Here is a 16,388-nt window from a genome sequence, read left to right on the forward strand (position 1 = left end):
AATTTTATATTTTTAAAAAAATATTTTTTTAACATCAGATTCTTATTCTTATTATTTTATATTCGTAAACCTAATAGAACAATGAAACTGGATAATTGGAATCCCTAAATTTGTCATTATCACTTTTATTATTTGATCAGCTCTATTAGTTGAATTATGTTAACAATAAATTAATTAATATTTAATAATTAAAATAAATATTATAATATAAATTTATTTTATAATGTGACATTGTTGGGGATAAATCCGGTTAAGCAACGAACAAGTAAAATAACAAAGAAATTGAAAAGATCGAACACTAATATTTTACGTAGAAAAACTCTTTCGAAGAGGATAAAAAATCACAAGCAAAGATAATTTCACTAAAACGACAAAAACAATGAGTACAAAAGATGGAGATAAAACTAAACTCCAAAACTCGAAATAAGAATCCCTCAAAACGTAAACACAAAATTCTTTCAAAGCTTGTAAAAGTTAATACCTAAATGTGTAATGGGTTCAATTTTTTTAGGGTAAAAAATGGTCTATTTATAAGTTAAATTCGTAGGTCAAATAATATTAAAATAATCTACACTAATCATAGTTTAAGTGGGAAACTAAAAATAAAGTTTAACTGAGAGAAGAAAAGTCTAAAAATATGAGGCATAACTCCACAAATCTCTACCTTAACTCGTATTTCCACAACGCCTTCTTTGCCAAAGTCCGCCACGGGCTTATCTCAAACTATATAGGATATTAACTAAGTCAAAGTTGTGCTTAGAAGTTGAAAGTCTTCTAGTCTTCGACTTGTGCACTACTAAATCAAAACTGACTCAGGTCTGATTTCCACAAACATAGTGCCCTATCTTTTCAAAACTTATATCCAAAAGAGAACCTCTCTTATACGAAACGGTTATACATTTTTCCCTCTTATGACCAAGTTGTCTACGCTTCAAAGGAGTCGACTTCAACTCCTTAACAGACGAGGGACGTCCTATTTCACCGATCACTATTGATACTTCCAGAACATAAAGACTATCAATCTTTTTACCTTCCATCAAACGGGATACCTTAATTTCATTTGACTCGGTGTTAATTATATAACCCTTCGAGTCTAAATTTCCCAAGGAGATGAGATTTTTCTTTAAGTCAAGCGCATGTTTGACATCTGATAGTGTCTTAATTATCTCATCGTTCATCCTAATCTAAACAGTACCAATACTGATTACCCTACTGGGTGAACTATTCTCCATGCGCACAACTCCACCTTTAACTGAATTGTATGTAGAGAACTAGTCCTTGTTGGGACATATGTTGAAAGAACACCCCGAATCTAGGATCCACTCAGACGTAAGCTCGAAGCTTTCACTTGTTGACACCAACAAGAAATCATCACCCTTGTCATTGGCCAAATTAACACCAGTTAAATCTTCCTCATTGCTCTCAACAACCCTTTTATTTCGCAGTTTATAACAATCTGCCTTGATGTGACCTAACTTCTTACAATAGTGACATATCTTGTCTCGCTTCCTTAATGCTACCAAAAGCGAGGCTTGCCTATCTGACTTGCTATTCGAACCAAACTCATTATCGAGTTTGTCTTTGCTCAACAGGTGAATTTTCACATTCTCGAATGAGAGATTATCTCTGCCATAAATCAAGGTCTCTTTGAAAGACTTGTATGAAGGGGGTAAAAACACAATAATAGCATAGTTTGATCTTCATCGTCAATCTAAACCTCAACATTTTTTAAATCATTCAAAAGAGTAATAAATTAATTGATGTGACCTTTAAGGTGCTCATTTTCATCCATAGAGAACATGTATAGACATTGTTTCAACACCAATCGGTTAGCTAGAGACTTTGTCACGTAGAGGGTTTTAACCTTTCCATAATGTACATATCGTTTTCTCCATCAAACCTCCTGTAACATATTATTTGTTAGATATAATTGAGTCATGGATAGAGCAGTATTTTATCTAACCTATCAAATTTTAATTTATCCAGGTCTATGAGCTTCTTCTCTATAAGAACCCTTTTCAGATCGCTCTAAATCAGAATTGTTGTCATCCGAACTTATCACAGATTAAAATTTGTGACGCCATCAAACTTATCAATATCAAAACTGGTTGTTGTCATCTCTAAACGGGTTGATTGCAAAAATTGAACTAGCTCTGATACTAGTTTGTTGGGGATAAACCCGGTTAAGCAACGAATAAGTAAAATAACGAAGAAATTGAAAAGATCAAACACAGATATTTTACACAGAAAAATCCCTCCGAAGAAGATAAAAAATCACAAGCAAAGATAATTTCACTAAAATGACAAAAACAAATAGTACAAAAGATGGAGATAAAACTAAACCCCAAAATAAGAACCCTCAAAATGTGAGCGCGAAATTATTTGAAAGCTTGTAAAAGTTAATACCTAAATGTGTAATGGGTTTAATTCTTTCTAGGGTAGAAAATGGTCTATTTATAGGCTAAATTCGTAGGTCAAGTAATATTAAAATAACCTACACTAATCAGAGTTTAAGTGGGAAACTAAAAATAGAGTTTAACTAGAAAAAGAAAAGCTAAAAAATAAGAGACATAAATCCAGAAACTTAATTATATTTAATACACAATATATTAAGTCTAATTAAAAATAAAAATACCTTTTCCCATAAGGTATTCTACAAATTGGGTTTTGGACAAGCTAAATAGTTGTCCCATAAAGTAAGAGGAAATGTTGGTGATGTTTTCATTATTGTTCGGATCACACACAAAGATTGCATTAAAATAAAAGACTTGGATAATATTTGGGTGAACCAAACATTTTATATAATTTAGAAACTCAATCTAACGTTAATTTTCAAATGTGGCAAGATGCACAAAACCAAATTCTCTTAAAAAATAGACATTGATAAGATGATCGATAGATAAAGGGTGAGTCACAAAATGAGAATAGAATTTGGTTTTATCTTGAGATGGATGAAAACAATTATCAAAGGATGAAAAAAGAAGAGGAATTTTATAAAGAAGAGAAGAGGATTGGTTAGGCTAGACGAGAATTTACAATACCATTTTTAGTTGGTGGATGGACTGGGTTCCGTTTGAGGGGCTTCTTATGAGTGGCATGTTTGACTTTTTGATACATTTCAAGGATTGTCTAAAAGCTTCTAAAGCCAAACTGCTAAGGTAAGATTGAGTAAAACTAAGATTGTCTAAGGATGTTTAATGCAATGATATGTAAGAACATCGTGTTTGTAATGCCCCAAAATTTTTATTTTTGTTATTGTGAAAATGTGACACAATTGTGTATCGGCATTTGTGGTTAAGTGCTCTGGGTAAGTCTAGGAGGTCTTGAGTTCAAGTCCTGACTTTGGCAAATTCTAGTATTTTTCTGACTTAACCCCTATTTCTGGCTAGTAGGCTTTTAATTAAAAGTTTGTAAGTACTTACCAGAATGGGTCTGTTGGTCTGGTGGTTAAGGGGAGTGTTGGTTGGCAGAGGGTCAAGAGTTCGAATCTCTGCGTGAGTGTAAGGACAAATATATTTTTATTTCCTCATCAGTTGGAGAGTTTGAGTTGTATTGGAAATCTGAGTAGTGGGAGTTTGGTAGAGAGAATTTAGGGGAGTGGATTTTGGGGTTATCAGATTTTCTGAGCATTATCATTTCCTTTTTGTAAAATTTTGATTTTCCCAAAACTCCCCACCTTTCTGATGCCATCTCTTCTCCCTTTCTTCTTTACCTTTTGTTTTTTTGTTGTCAAACCTGAATTTTTTCTTTCCATTATTCTTTATGTTTCCGTCTCTTTTGTTGGCTACCACACCTTCGTTTCGTTGGGTCAATTTTCGTCGCACGTTCTGGTAAGTAGAGTTTTTGCTCTCTTTGACTTACAATATTTTTCCAACTTTAATTCAAGGGTTTGTGAAGTTTGGCAGCAACATCTCGTGTGGATTAAGGGTCTCATCACGTTATTGCGTAACCAACTATTTCGAGGTGCTAGGGTAAGCTTTTCATCATTTAAGGGATGTGTTTCTCGTTTCAGATTTAGTTTTAGTTCGATTGATTACGTGATAAATTGAGTGGAATTTGTCAATTATAGGTTCTGGAGTGCTCAAGGATCGTTGTAGCATCAATCGTTACCAGGTGTGTACCCGAAACACAAAAATAAGGGATTCGGCGAAAAGCCGATATTGCTTGTTGTTTGGACAACAACAGTAGGATAATTTTAAAAAAAATCACCATAAATTGTAGGAATTGATTTAGAGGGCCAAAAAATATGGGATTAAATATATTTGAGTCTAGTTTCTCATAGAAGAAACGAAGTAAGCAAAAGAATTTCATATTATGAGATAATGGAATTTTAGTGAGAGAGGGTCAAAATGATTTTAGAATCCCCTGTCTTGACTTCCAAAAATTATTAAAAATTGTATAAAAATGATCATAGGTTATATTTTATATTTTTAAAATTCTGAATGAGTTTATTTTCAATATATACAAACGAGAACATAGTTCAAAATTTTTACGAGAAGATAATTAATTTTTAGTGCAGAAAGGTCGAAACTACTAGATAGCAGAGTAGGGGAAATTTAAAGAATAAAGTGTACTTACTGGCTAAACTAAAAATTCTAAAAATTTTATGGTAAGAAGATATGTGAGTCAAGTTTCAGGGAAAATTTGGGGGGTCTTAATTCGGAATTCTGTAGCTTAAGATACAAATAATTGAGTAATAGTGACTTAAGTAGACAACTTTGAAGGATTATATAAGTAAATAGTGGAAACACATATGAATAGTTATCTAGCATGGGTTACACTAAAATGGATCAAGAGGCCGAGGCCAATTTGGGCCATGTGGGCCACACGGGCAAACTTTATGGGCTCGTAGGCCCAATTTTACTGTTTGATTGATAAGGTTGTACGGGTCGCCCAAGTCGACTGTGAACCTACTGTAGGGACGACAAGTTTACCTAGACCCCTAACTGACTGTATGACTGATATGATTAAGCCTGATGATGTCTCAATGATTTGATACTGTATGCTCTGTTTACATGCATGATATTATGTTACAACATGTCATATATGTATATTGCATTACATTGGGTTGGGGAATTATAATGTTCGGAGGAAGTGTACTGAAAGGCCTCGAGCCTAAGTTATTGGCAGCTCTGCTGCGAACTACTATTTAATGCCGCACTTTTTAGAGTGTACAGATGGGTGGGTTGATTATATCCCCACATGGAGTGTAGGGTTGGACGGAGTTGGAGTGTAGAGGCTGGCTGGGTAGGATTTGATACTGTATATCTGTTACTGTACTGAATATTGAGACTGTATTGGGCCAAGGCCCAAATGCATGACTGCTTCTGTATTGTAATGTGCTAAGGCCCTAATTGAAATTGAAACTATACTGAAATGGGCTTAGGCCTAGGTTGCATTGCCTTCTGACTGTTTGCTTTATATTACACACTAAGTTTTCGTAAACTCACCATTTTGATTTGACTGTACAGGTAATCCCCAGACATAGGTGGATCAGTGCGACGGAGGACGCAGCAGTGGCCACATGACCTATTTAGTTCGGCTTAGTATTTAATTATAATTTTGATTTTATTTTGAGGTATTTTACTGTAATAATGGCTTCTTTAGATTTTTATTTTTAATTTGGGGTTTTTATTGTTTTGATTTACAACTGCTAGTAGTAGGGATAATCGAGTTTTCAAAACAGATCAAACATTTTAACAAAATTCACACAAACATGCAAACTGTTTTGAAAAGCTTCCGCAATAAGTGACGTTTTGAAAATTAATAATGTTTTGAAAGAGAATAACTTTTGAATACAAATCACGTTGAAATTGATCGGCACATCTTGGAATTAAGCATAAGAGAGTGTAAAGAGGCGGTTAAGATAAGAGGGTTTTGACGATAACTCATTTTTCGAAAAACACTACCATATGACACCGCCAGGTTCGGCCATAACGTCTAGACCAAGTTGAGGGTGTTACAGTGTTTTCATGTGTTAAAATGGTAATAATTAAGAAAATGACATATAAATAATAATATTGGAACAAAATAATTAACTAACTTTAACAAAAAAATTAAAATGAAAAGTTAAGGTTGATATATTTGAGATTTGAGAATTAGATGATTTGTTGATGTGATGAAAATAATAGATGATTTTGTGCTTAAATGTGATGGGTAGTGATTTTAAGCACAAAAAAAAATAAACAAAATTGAGGAAAAATAAGTTAGAATCAATGATTTGAGAGGAAAAATCGAAAAGGAGGGGAAGATGTTCTTAAGGTCTCGATAAAATGAAAAAAAAACTGACCTGGGGACCCTATAATTGATGAAATGTCTTGAGACATGATACTATGTCTTGATTTTGTAACACCTCACCGTCAAAATCTTAGTAATCGAGTACTATTCAAAGAATGAGTCAGATAAGATGAGTTAAAAAGTGAATGGTGTTCAAGCTAGTATAAAAATAAGAACCATTATGAGTGCGCCTGTGACGCCTTAATGTTGGCAAATGCTGAGGTGAGTACGTAGTAAGTCTGATAATGGAGGATTCACCTTATGAACCTCTGGTTTGCGTGCATAGTTGTTGGGAAATATGTTCATATGGCAGTAAACATATAATTGTTTTCTATTTATTTGAACGATGAATAAACAAATAAAGTTAATTTTATATTTCACTATTATGTCTTTTGTATTTCTGTCTTTTATATTTTGCATGCATAACGAAATTGTGACAAACAAATATTAGCTCATTGATTGTCTAAGTTCAAACCAAGGATAAGTGGCATTGTAAGAATGTTTACATTGTGAGAAAAGTAACTTACTTCAGTAGATAATCTAAATAAGTCCATAATCTCGTAAAAGAATCGAAGTGAGCATTTGGTTCAAATGCTGAGAAGGATTACTATGTCGTTTACAATTCCAATTGGAGAGATGACTAGTCTTGGCTATCAGAGCAGTTGAATTCACGGGTAGAGACATAGATGTATTCATTGATAGGATGATACATTGGACTAGACCCAAGATGAATTAATTCTGAATCTGTTTGTGAATTAATTCACTTATGACATTCATGGTGTGATTTACCTAAATCATGAGTTAGTCACTGACCATGCGTATGCAATTCATGTGCTTTGATATAAGTTGAGGCTTATGCTCTAAAGATGATTGAGCACATAGTCAGTATGTTAGGTACATGACTTATGTATGTCATGGCTTTACTAGCAACAATGGAATTCATAGCTCAATTAAAGAGTTAATGATATCCTCTCATTGGCATTGTGTGGATTGATAAATATGGAACGTCACCACGGGTTGCTTGTTATCGAACAAACAATTTATCACAGTCATTTGTTAACAGTGATCATATTAATCATTAAGAAGACACAATGATGATAATGAGATAAAATAGGATTATATTGAGTGAATGAATTTAAATTAAAGGAATTAAGGATATAATAAAAGGGCAACACATACATGATGAGGTAATTGGATGAAACAGTTGGATGAATTGTTTTCGTAAATAGTATAAAATAATGAGTTTCAATCATGGTACTTCTTATGGATTGACTTCATGATTAAGTAATTATGAATCATCGAAATGATGCTTCTGGACATAATTGTAATCACTAGAGCCTAATAGTATATATTCGATTGATCCCTCCCTAGCTCAACAAAAGCTCGATCAGACTGCATTTGAATCAGAAGAAAATTTTACAAATTTGGAAATAATTTAATTTAGTCAATTTATTCGATGTAGAATTAAATTAGGTGGTCGTTAGAATTGTTCAACTAGCGAATTTGATTAAAGAATTTTCTTGAAAAAATAATTTAGAAAATATAAGTGATTTTTGGGAAAATTAATTTTGATCAAGTAAAATTAAATTAATCAAATTAATTAAAATTAAAATGATATTTTTAGAAATTAATTTTCAAGTTAAACAATTGGCCCAATGGGTAATTGAACTTGAAAATTAGACCTGAGATCGTAAATTGGGCCCGAGAGCCTAAAACTAAGACCAAGACCCAAAAATTGGTCAAACCGAGCCTAATATGTGAAATCGGGTCGGCGATCTGACAGGTGGCTAGATCGGACCAGTCGGGTCGTCACTGACCTAGACTGAACCAACAATAACCGAACCAACTCAGGGTGCTGTAAAATGTATAACAACTCATTTTCAGTGGTGTCAGAAATAGTAGTTTCGGGACCACAATTTCGACAGGTAAATTATTAATTTATCATTTATTTAATGTTTACGTGATTATATTAAGGTCATATTAAAATTTTGTTAAGAAATTTTGATGTCTATATGTTTAATTAGGTAAAAAGGACTAAATCGTAAAGAAGAGTAAAAGTTGAGTTCTATTAGTTAAAGGGGTCGAATGGCTATGAAATCTTAAATTAATGGACTTGAATGGTAAATATACCATTTAGTGAGTTAGTGGATAGTTATGGACAATGTTTTATTGAAATTTGGATAATTTTTAAAGGTTAAAATGGTAGTTGAATAATTAAAAGAAAAATAAGTAAAGAAAGTTGAAACAAAGTTATCATCTTTCTCATTTCATTTTGTCTTTACCGAAATTCACCATTGAAGAGGGGGAGAGCTTCAGTTTTGATTTCTTCTTTCAGGGTATGCATTCAAGCCCCGTTTTTAATTATTTTTATATTTTTGAGTTCGTTTTAGCTTAATATAGTTAGCCCAGGGATTAATTTGAAAAATTTTTAAAGGTTGAAGGATTTGACATGGATGTTTTTGAATATTTTTTGATGTTATTTGATATATTATTAGTTTTGGTTGTAAAACAAATATGCTTTGTTAAGTGATTTTTGGTAAAACTGTAATTAGGGATTAAATTGTTAAAAGTTTAAATCCATGGGTTTTATTGTGAATTGTTGATAATTTTGATTTGTTTCAAAGTCCCTTTATAGCATTGGTTAACATGGATTTAGGTTAAAATGAGTTATATTCAAGTTATGAGCTTAAGGACTACATTGTGAGAAGTTAAAATGTTAGGGGAAAATTTGTAATTTTACATAAATATGAGTTATGTATTGAATTGAATTCTAGAAGTACTTAATTGAATGAAATTATTTTTTTAGATCAAGATAAACCACAATTGGACTTAAATCGAAGAAATGCTAAAGTTTCGGATTAGTTCGACTTTACTTCTACGCCTTAGTTATCAATGTAAGTTCGTATGAACTGTGATCAGTTTAATGTTAGCTAAATTGAATGTTTATTATGTTGTTTTAATATAAAGGAACCTATATGTAAATATATCCATGCTATGATGAATTGACGGATATCGAGTCCAGGTTGAACCTTAAGAATTCTTAGGATACAAACGACATGTCATTAGGGATTTCATGTTTCGGGTGCCAGTCTTGAATGTCCTGTCGATAGCTGAGGTCCTGCATTTGTTGTGGATTCTCCACAGCTCGTGTGAGCAACATTGTGTAGCTTACATTCTCACCCACAGCTCGTTTGAGCAACCCCATTTCACAGCTAGTGTGAGCATCGATGTAACAGAAATGTTATGGTTATATGTAAAGGCACACTATGTGTGAGCTTTCCCAAGTATCCGATGTAATTCTAAATGGTTCAACGGGTAAGAAAATGAGAGGAAGTGGTAAGTATGCAAATGGATGAAATCTTGATCTTATGAAAAGATTTATGAACAAAATGATGTTATTACATATGGAAATTTACCTATCTTTTGGTTGATTTCATTTGTTTCATGGACAAGTATACTCACTTGTGAGTTGATGTTATTGTATACGCATTGATAATGATTTATCATAAGGTTTGGCACATATTTGAACTAGGTCTATGCATGAAATGAGATAATGTTATTTTGATTTAGTAAATGATGTTTTGATGCAATTGTGGTACCTTTGAATGGCATATTGGTTAGATGATTTAGGATGTTTGAAATGGTATGTTTTGTGCCCAAATGGTTTGAATGTTTAGGTATAAATTGAACTTCAAATGGCTTGATTTTAGGTAAATTTTTGGGTTCACATGGTTTGGGACACGAGCTGTAAGTTACAGCCCCTATTTTTAGGAATTTTTAGGTAAAAATTTTAGGCCTAGGACTCGAAATAGGGGTTGTAAGAGTAACTTTAACTCTGATTTGGAATGAATTAGCAAACATAAATTAAGTGTATTCTACTAACATCATCGAAGATGAAAAATATGTAGTTAGAGTGTGGACCAATACTCTAATGCTAATAATTGGAATAGTCTTCTATGTATTCGACTTCTATCATTCAAGAAGGGATAAATAGTGATAAGAGACAGTGGAAGACAAAGTTTAGCATTGCATAGCATGATGCATTATTCAATTTTAGAAGATTCTAGTATGAAAATATTAGACTGACATGACCTGCCCCTATTTACTATAATGTTAGTGGTTAGCTTACATGTTTAATTATGATTGATTATTTGTTTTGATTTGTTAGTAATGCCCGTGATCGTAATCCAACGACGAAGAGGGGTTAGGGGTCTTACATTTAATGGCATTAGAGCTACAGGTTTAGCCGATTCTCGGACTAAATCAAGCTCAGAATTGAGTCTACATGTACATGCCATTGTTGAGTCGAGTTGAGTCAGGATTTGGATCCTAATTGTAATTTTTTTTGTTTTATAGTTAAAAGATGGCAAACAAATCTGATAATAAAGTTGAACAAGAGTTTTACTCTAGTGATGAACATACTGATGATTGTGAAGAAACGGAGTCGGTAACTCCGAATGTTAACACAACTGGTGCTTAACGACTTAATATTGAGCGAGATAATAATTATGGAGCAGGTGATTCAAACCTGCTTAGAGCTATCGCTGATGTGCTTCAACGTGTTGCGGGAACTACATCTACTACAATGCCTACACCTACTGTTTGACAGGCTTCGATAAAAGAAATATGGAGATATGGTGCAACTGAGTTTTTGGGGTTGAAAAGGGTGGATCCCCCAGCAACGGAAGTTTGGATTGAATCCTCTAAGCGTGTTTTACAACAACTTGAATGCAACCCACGCGAAAGCGTAATTTGTGTTGTTTCTTTACTGCAAGGAGAAGTGTATACCTTGTGGCAGTCAATGACACACCACGTACCTATTGAACATGCCAATTGAGAATTCATCCAAAAGGAATTCCAAAAGAAATACATCAGAGAATTGTACATAAAATATAGAAGGAAAAAGTTTTTACTATTAAAGTAGAGTGAGATGTTAGTAGCTGATTATGAATGGGAGTTCGTACGACTCAATAAGTACGGTGCTAAATTTGTACCATCTAAAATAAAAAGTTGCAAGCAATTTCTACCTGGGATAGGAGATGAACTACGAGTATAGTTGGTATCTCATCAAATTATAGAATTTTTCGATCTAGTCGAATGAAAAAAGATGGTAGAACAAGCCTTGGGACTTGATAAAAAAGCTAAGGTTACTTGCACTTCTGGGAAGCGGTTTAGAGCTACTAGCTCGAATCCACAATCGAAACGAACAAAGGAATTTCATGGTGGCTAGAATTCAACTGTTAAGTTCGACAAATCTGATAGAAATCATGATCGACAACCAATTGTGTCCACGGGTAATGTGAGGTCCATCCAAGGACACTGATATTCTGAATTGTGAACATTATGGGAAAAAGTACCGTGGTGAATGTTGGAAGCTAACTCGAGCTTGTTTTCGCTATGGATCTATGGAACATTTTGCTTGAGAGTGTCCGAAGAATGATAATGCTACTCCTGTTTCTTCTCAAAGGTTTGTGACTGAATCTAGGGGCCACGAAACAAGTCGCGGTGGTTCTGTTACTAAATGTGGTGCTAGGAAGGGAAATGATACTATTACTCACCAGGCAGAGGCCAAAGCACCAGCGGAGCTTATGTTGTACAGACACGTGAGGATGGTGATCCTACCGACGTTGTGGCAGGTATCTTTTTATTGCATTCAAAACCTGTTTATGCTTTTGTAACACCCCAGACTCGGCCTAGACATTATGGCCGAATTTGGCGATATCACATTGAAGTGTTTTTTGAAAACATAGTTTCAATGAAATGCCCGCTCTATATTAATTCTCGTTTATTGAAACTCAAGTTATCTTTAGCAATTTGTTGATCTTATTTGTTGTTACTATATTCAAAACATTGTTTTGATGCGGAAGCTTTTATTTTATGGTACGAAAATGTGGTGTTTTGAAAAAACATTCATCTTTTGAAAATTCGTGTCCTACTTCTATCAGATATGAATTAAAATAAGAAAAATTCCCAAATTAAAAGTTTAAAAGAAAATTTTAAAAGGCTTTATTATAGAACAAATACCCAAAATAATTTTTTTTATAAAAAAAACAAATGTAAAAGCAGGTGCGATTGTGTGGCCACCTCCGAGTCCCTCGCAACACCGGTCCCTAAGATTGGGGATTACCTGTAAGATAAACAGAGGGGTGTGTTTACGAAAACTCAGTATGTAACCCCATAAAAGCAAATAGCCAATGCATTTATAGTTTGGGATTAAGCCCAATGTAATAACAGTTCAGTTCAGTTGGCCTAAGCCCTTTCCCGTAACAGTAAACGAATGGGCTTAAGCCCATCACAATGCCAGTAATCTGCAATGCCTTTGCCCAATTTCAGTAATAGTATTAGTGGGGCCTTGGCCCATAGCAGTAACAGACACCAGTTATGCAGTGAACAGTATGTAATATCATTAATTGATGCAGTAACAGTACAATATCATTAATCAATGCAGATATGCAGTAAGAAGTCCTACCCAATCCAACCTCTACACACCACTCCATCCAGCCAAACACACCATATGGGGATAAAATCCACCCACCCAGCCAGACACACCAAGATTATCACCGATTGCGATACTAAACAGTATTGCAGCAAAGCTGCCAGAAGATAAACGACATATAGCCATCAGTAGGTCCACAGTCGTCTTGGGCGACCCGTGCAACCTTATCAGTATGGTATTCTTCCTCCAAATATAACAACCCATCCCCATGCAATATGTCGTGACATAATATCATATGTGTATGCAAAATGTCATGCTCAATCATAGTCATACATATCATAGAGCAAATCAGACATACATAACATCAGGCCATAACAGTCATTTCATCTCCTAGGGGTATAACAGTTATTTTACCCTATGGGGGTATTTCGATCATTTTACCCTATGGGGGATTTCAGTCATTCTACCCTATGGGGTAATTCAGTTATTTTACCTTATGAGGGTATTTTGGTCATTTTACCCTATGGGGGTATTTCAATCATTTTATCCTATGGGGGGTATTGTTAGAGTATGCCCAAAGATCGATCATGAGATGGTTGTAATAACATACTTGATTTATCATGTTTATTAATATAAGGCATTGCCATTATTATTTCAGTTTCTTTTCTATGTGTATGAATAAATTGTTTTATAATAATATCCTGAGAATAATATGATTATTCTTAAAAGGTCCTTAGTCAAATATTATTGTTGGATAGGACAGCAATAATGCATTAAGACTAACATGTAGTTGATTGATGATAAAGAGTTGTCATTGATATGGAATGTCAAAATCGATGCATGAATATGTGTGTTAGAGAACAACATATTGGACTGACCCGTTATGAGTATGTTTCTTGGATTATTATGTAATTGTCACAACATTACTCATAGTGATTAATATGTATATGATCCTCAGACTTGAGATCATCATAATCCCAACATCATGAGTTGTATATTTTGATACAGTCAAACGTACACCGTAACTGGTTGTTTTATAAAGGCTGATGTTGGATATACCACGATCTATGTAGAGGGATATGGTTGATCGATATAGGATAAGTCCCTCCTACATAATGGGAGTAATATCTTAGGCCACTTGATTGAGTGAGACTAGAAACGCATGGCCATGCTCAAATAAGCTGATATGAGATGTCATACTTATTTGTATATCATAGTCTACTTAAGATATCAAGGAACATGGAATGGACTATGCAAGTGTGACTATTCCATGACTTGTGTCCAATCCAGAGATAAAGGACTTAAGGATTATTGCATGAAAGGTTAATCATAAAAAAAAGTTATGTCGAATCATGATTTCTTGTGACTTAGGTAGCAATGATGCATTGCTAGGTGCCACTCATTGTTTGTAACATTGGAATCGTTCTAGTATTACTGCTAACATTACGAGAACCTACAGGGTCACACCCCATAGTTGAAATAAACGGAATAAAACATAGTTGGTATTGTGTTTGGTTGTCGCTTGAATTAAATTAATTATAGAATTAATTTAATTGGGCAATCAAATATCAAACACATTATGTACAAAGTTGTTGTACGCATAATGAGAACACGAATTTGGTTACTATATAAATTCAAATAAATATATAGTTTATCAAAATCATTATTATAATTAATGTAATTATAATTTTCAGTTTAAAACATTGTTATATTTATTTAATTTCTAGAAACCCTAAAAAAATAGATATAAAAATCTGATCTTTTCTTTGCTTGGGGTCTAGCAACCGTCAAAGCAAAGTCTTTTTCAAAAAATAGTTTTGGGGATTCCTTCCGTTCATTATCATCTGGGTGGATTACGTAGAGGCCAGAGTCACGATAGATTGCGGCTTGGTTCGATAGTAGATCAGATTACTCGTTTCTGAGGCATTGCTGTCTACTCATAATAAAGATTCGGTAATTTCGAAACCTTTATTTCACCCTGATTCATTCCTCACACATGGATCCATGGTTAGGATCGCTGAATGTTTTATTTCTTCGCTGCGCCGTAGGGGTGCCAACGTTCCAACAGGTATTTCGGTCATTCTACTCTATGGGGGTATTTCAATCATTTTACCCAATGGGGGTATTTCGGTCCTTTTACCCTATTTTGGGGTTTTAGTGCAGATATCGGCCTCTCGAAAGGTCCGCAGTTGCCTCGTGCGACTCAGGTACCCTAAATGGTCAAAACAGTGTAAATGAGCCCAAGACCCATTACTCGGCCCAATTGGGCCCACACGCTCGTGCGACCCGTTTAGCCCAGATTTTTCCACGGCTATGAGATCTACATAGCCTAGTTTAGTATTTGCCACACATCGTGAATTTCATCCATGTGAGCCTATGAGCCCATTGAGCCCACACGGCCTATTTCGGCCCAACGTGGCCCATTACGACCTAAGCCTATGAAAATGCTCATGGAGGCCTCCACAGTCTATCGCCCATGATTCGTGGGTTTGGCTTACCACACGAGCGACCGCACGCTCATGTGGTCTCAAACGTCGTATTTCTAACTTTTCGACTTTTGTCGTTCTACAGTTACAGTAAGGTGTTTACACACCTGATGCGATTTGTAGATTCCCTTCATTCCGAACACTCTTATTTCAAAAATCAATGGCCATCGCACCCTTGGTTCCCAAGCAATATGCCAATCAACCTTGACCACCACCTACACAAAAGTCACCATCTTTATATTAGACTCATACTTGACAAACCATCTCAATTGCACCCCACTTACCACTCAATATTGTTTCCCAAAAAGTAACAGATGACTCCTTATCATACCATAACCACTTACCAACAACGATAAGATAGATTGCAGATCAGAGATGTAGCGTACAAAGAATTGAGAATCGGGATTAATCTATCAGTATTCGGCCAATGGAAAGCACTTGAGGGAGAGGAAAAGAAAATCGTGCACTCCCAATTGATCAACGAACCCTTGCTAAAGCCGAGAGCTATTCGACAGAGCTTAAAAAGAGGAAAGGAGAATCGACTAGGAGAGAAAACTGAAAAGAAAAATGGTGAAGGAGGAGAGAAGCTGTATTCAGCCAAGGTTGAAAGAAAAGGAAAGTAACCCGAATTATAACTCTCACCAAATCGACAACAACCCCAAATCCTAAAAAATCCCTCCTCTAATTCGGCTACACACTCTCTATCCACTTCCTATCCCTTCATTTTCTACTATTATCTCTCCACAATAACAACCTCCCCAAATCCCAATATTCTCTCCTTAAATCTCTCCAAATATCCCTCCTCAATTCTTTCTATGACCAGTTCAAACTCCATTTAGTAATATTTCAATCCAACTCTACCGCCTACACGAATTAGGCAGCAAAATAAATACTCCCTTTTTGATGTGCCACCACTCGAACCTTAGACCCCATGTACACTCTACATGCCCCTTACCACTAGACCAACAACTCCTTTGTATCATATTTTAACCACAATAATTGAAGAACCTACTATCTAGATCCAAGGATTTTTATTCACTTAAAATAAAAATTTTGCATAAGCTAAGGCTTGAACCCCTGACTTCTCAGACACTTCCAAACACTCCTAAATCACTTAACCACTGAAGCAGACATTCATTTATGTCACTTCCTTACACAACTAAATATTTATGTGCAGTCTCCTAACTGTT

Source organism: Gossypium hirsutum, chromosome D12 (genome assembly GCF_007990345.1).
Source record: "Gossypium hirsutum isolate 1008001.06 chromosome D12, Gossypium_hirsutum_v2.1, whole genome shotgun sequence".
Lineage (NCBI taxonomy): Eukaryota > Viridiplantae > Streptophyta > Magnoliopsida > Malvales > Malvaceae > Gossypium > Gossypium hirsutum.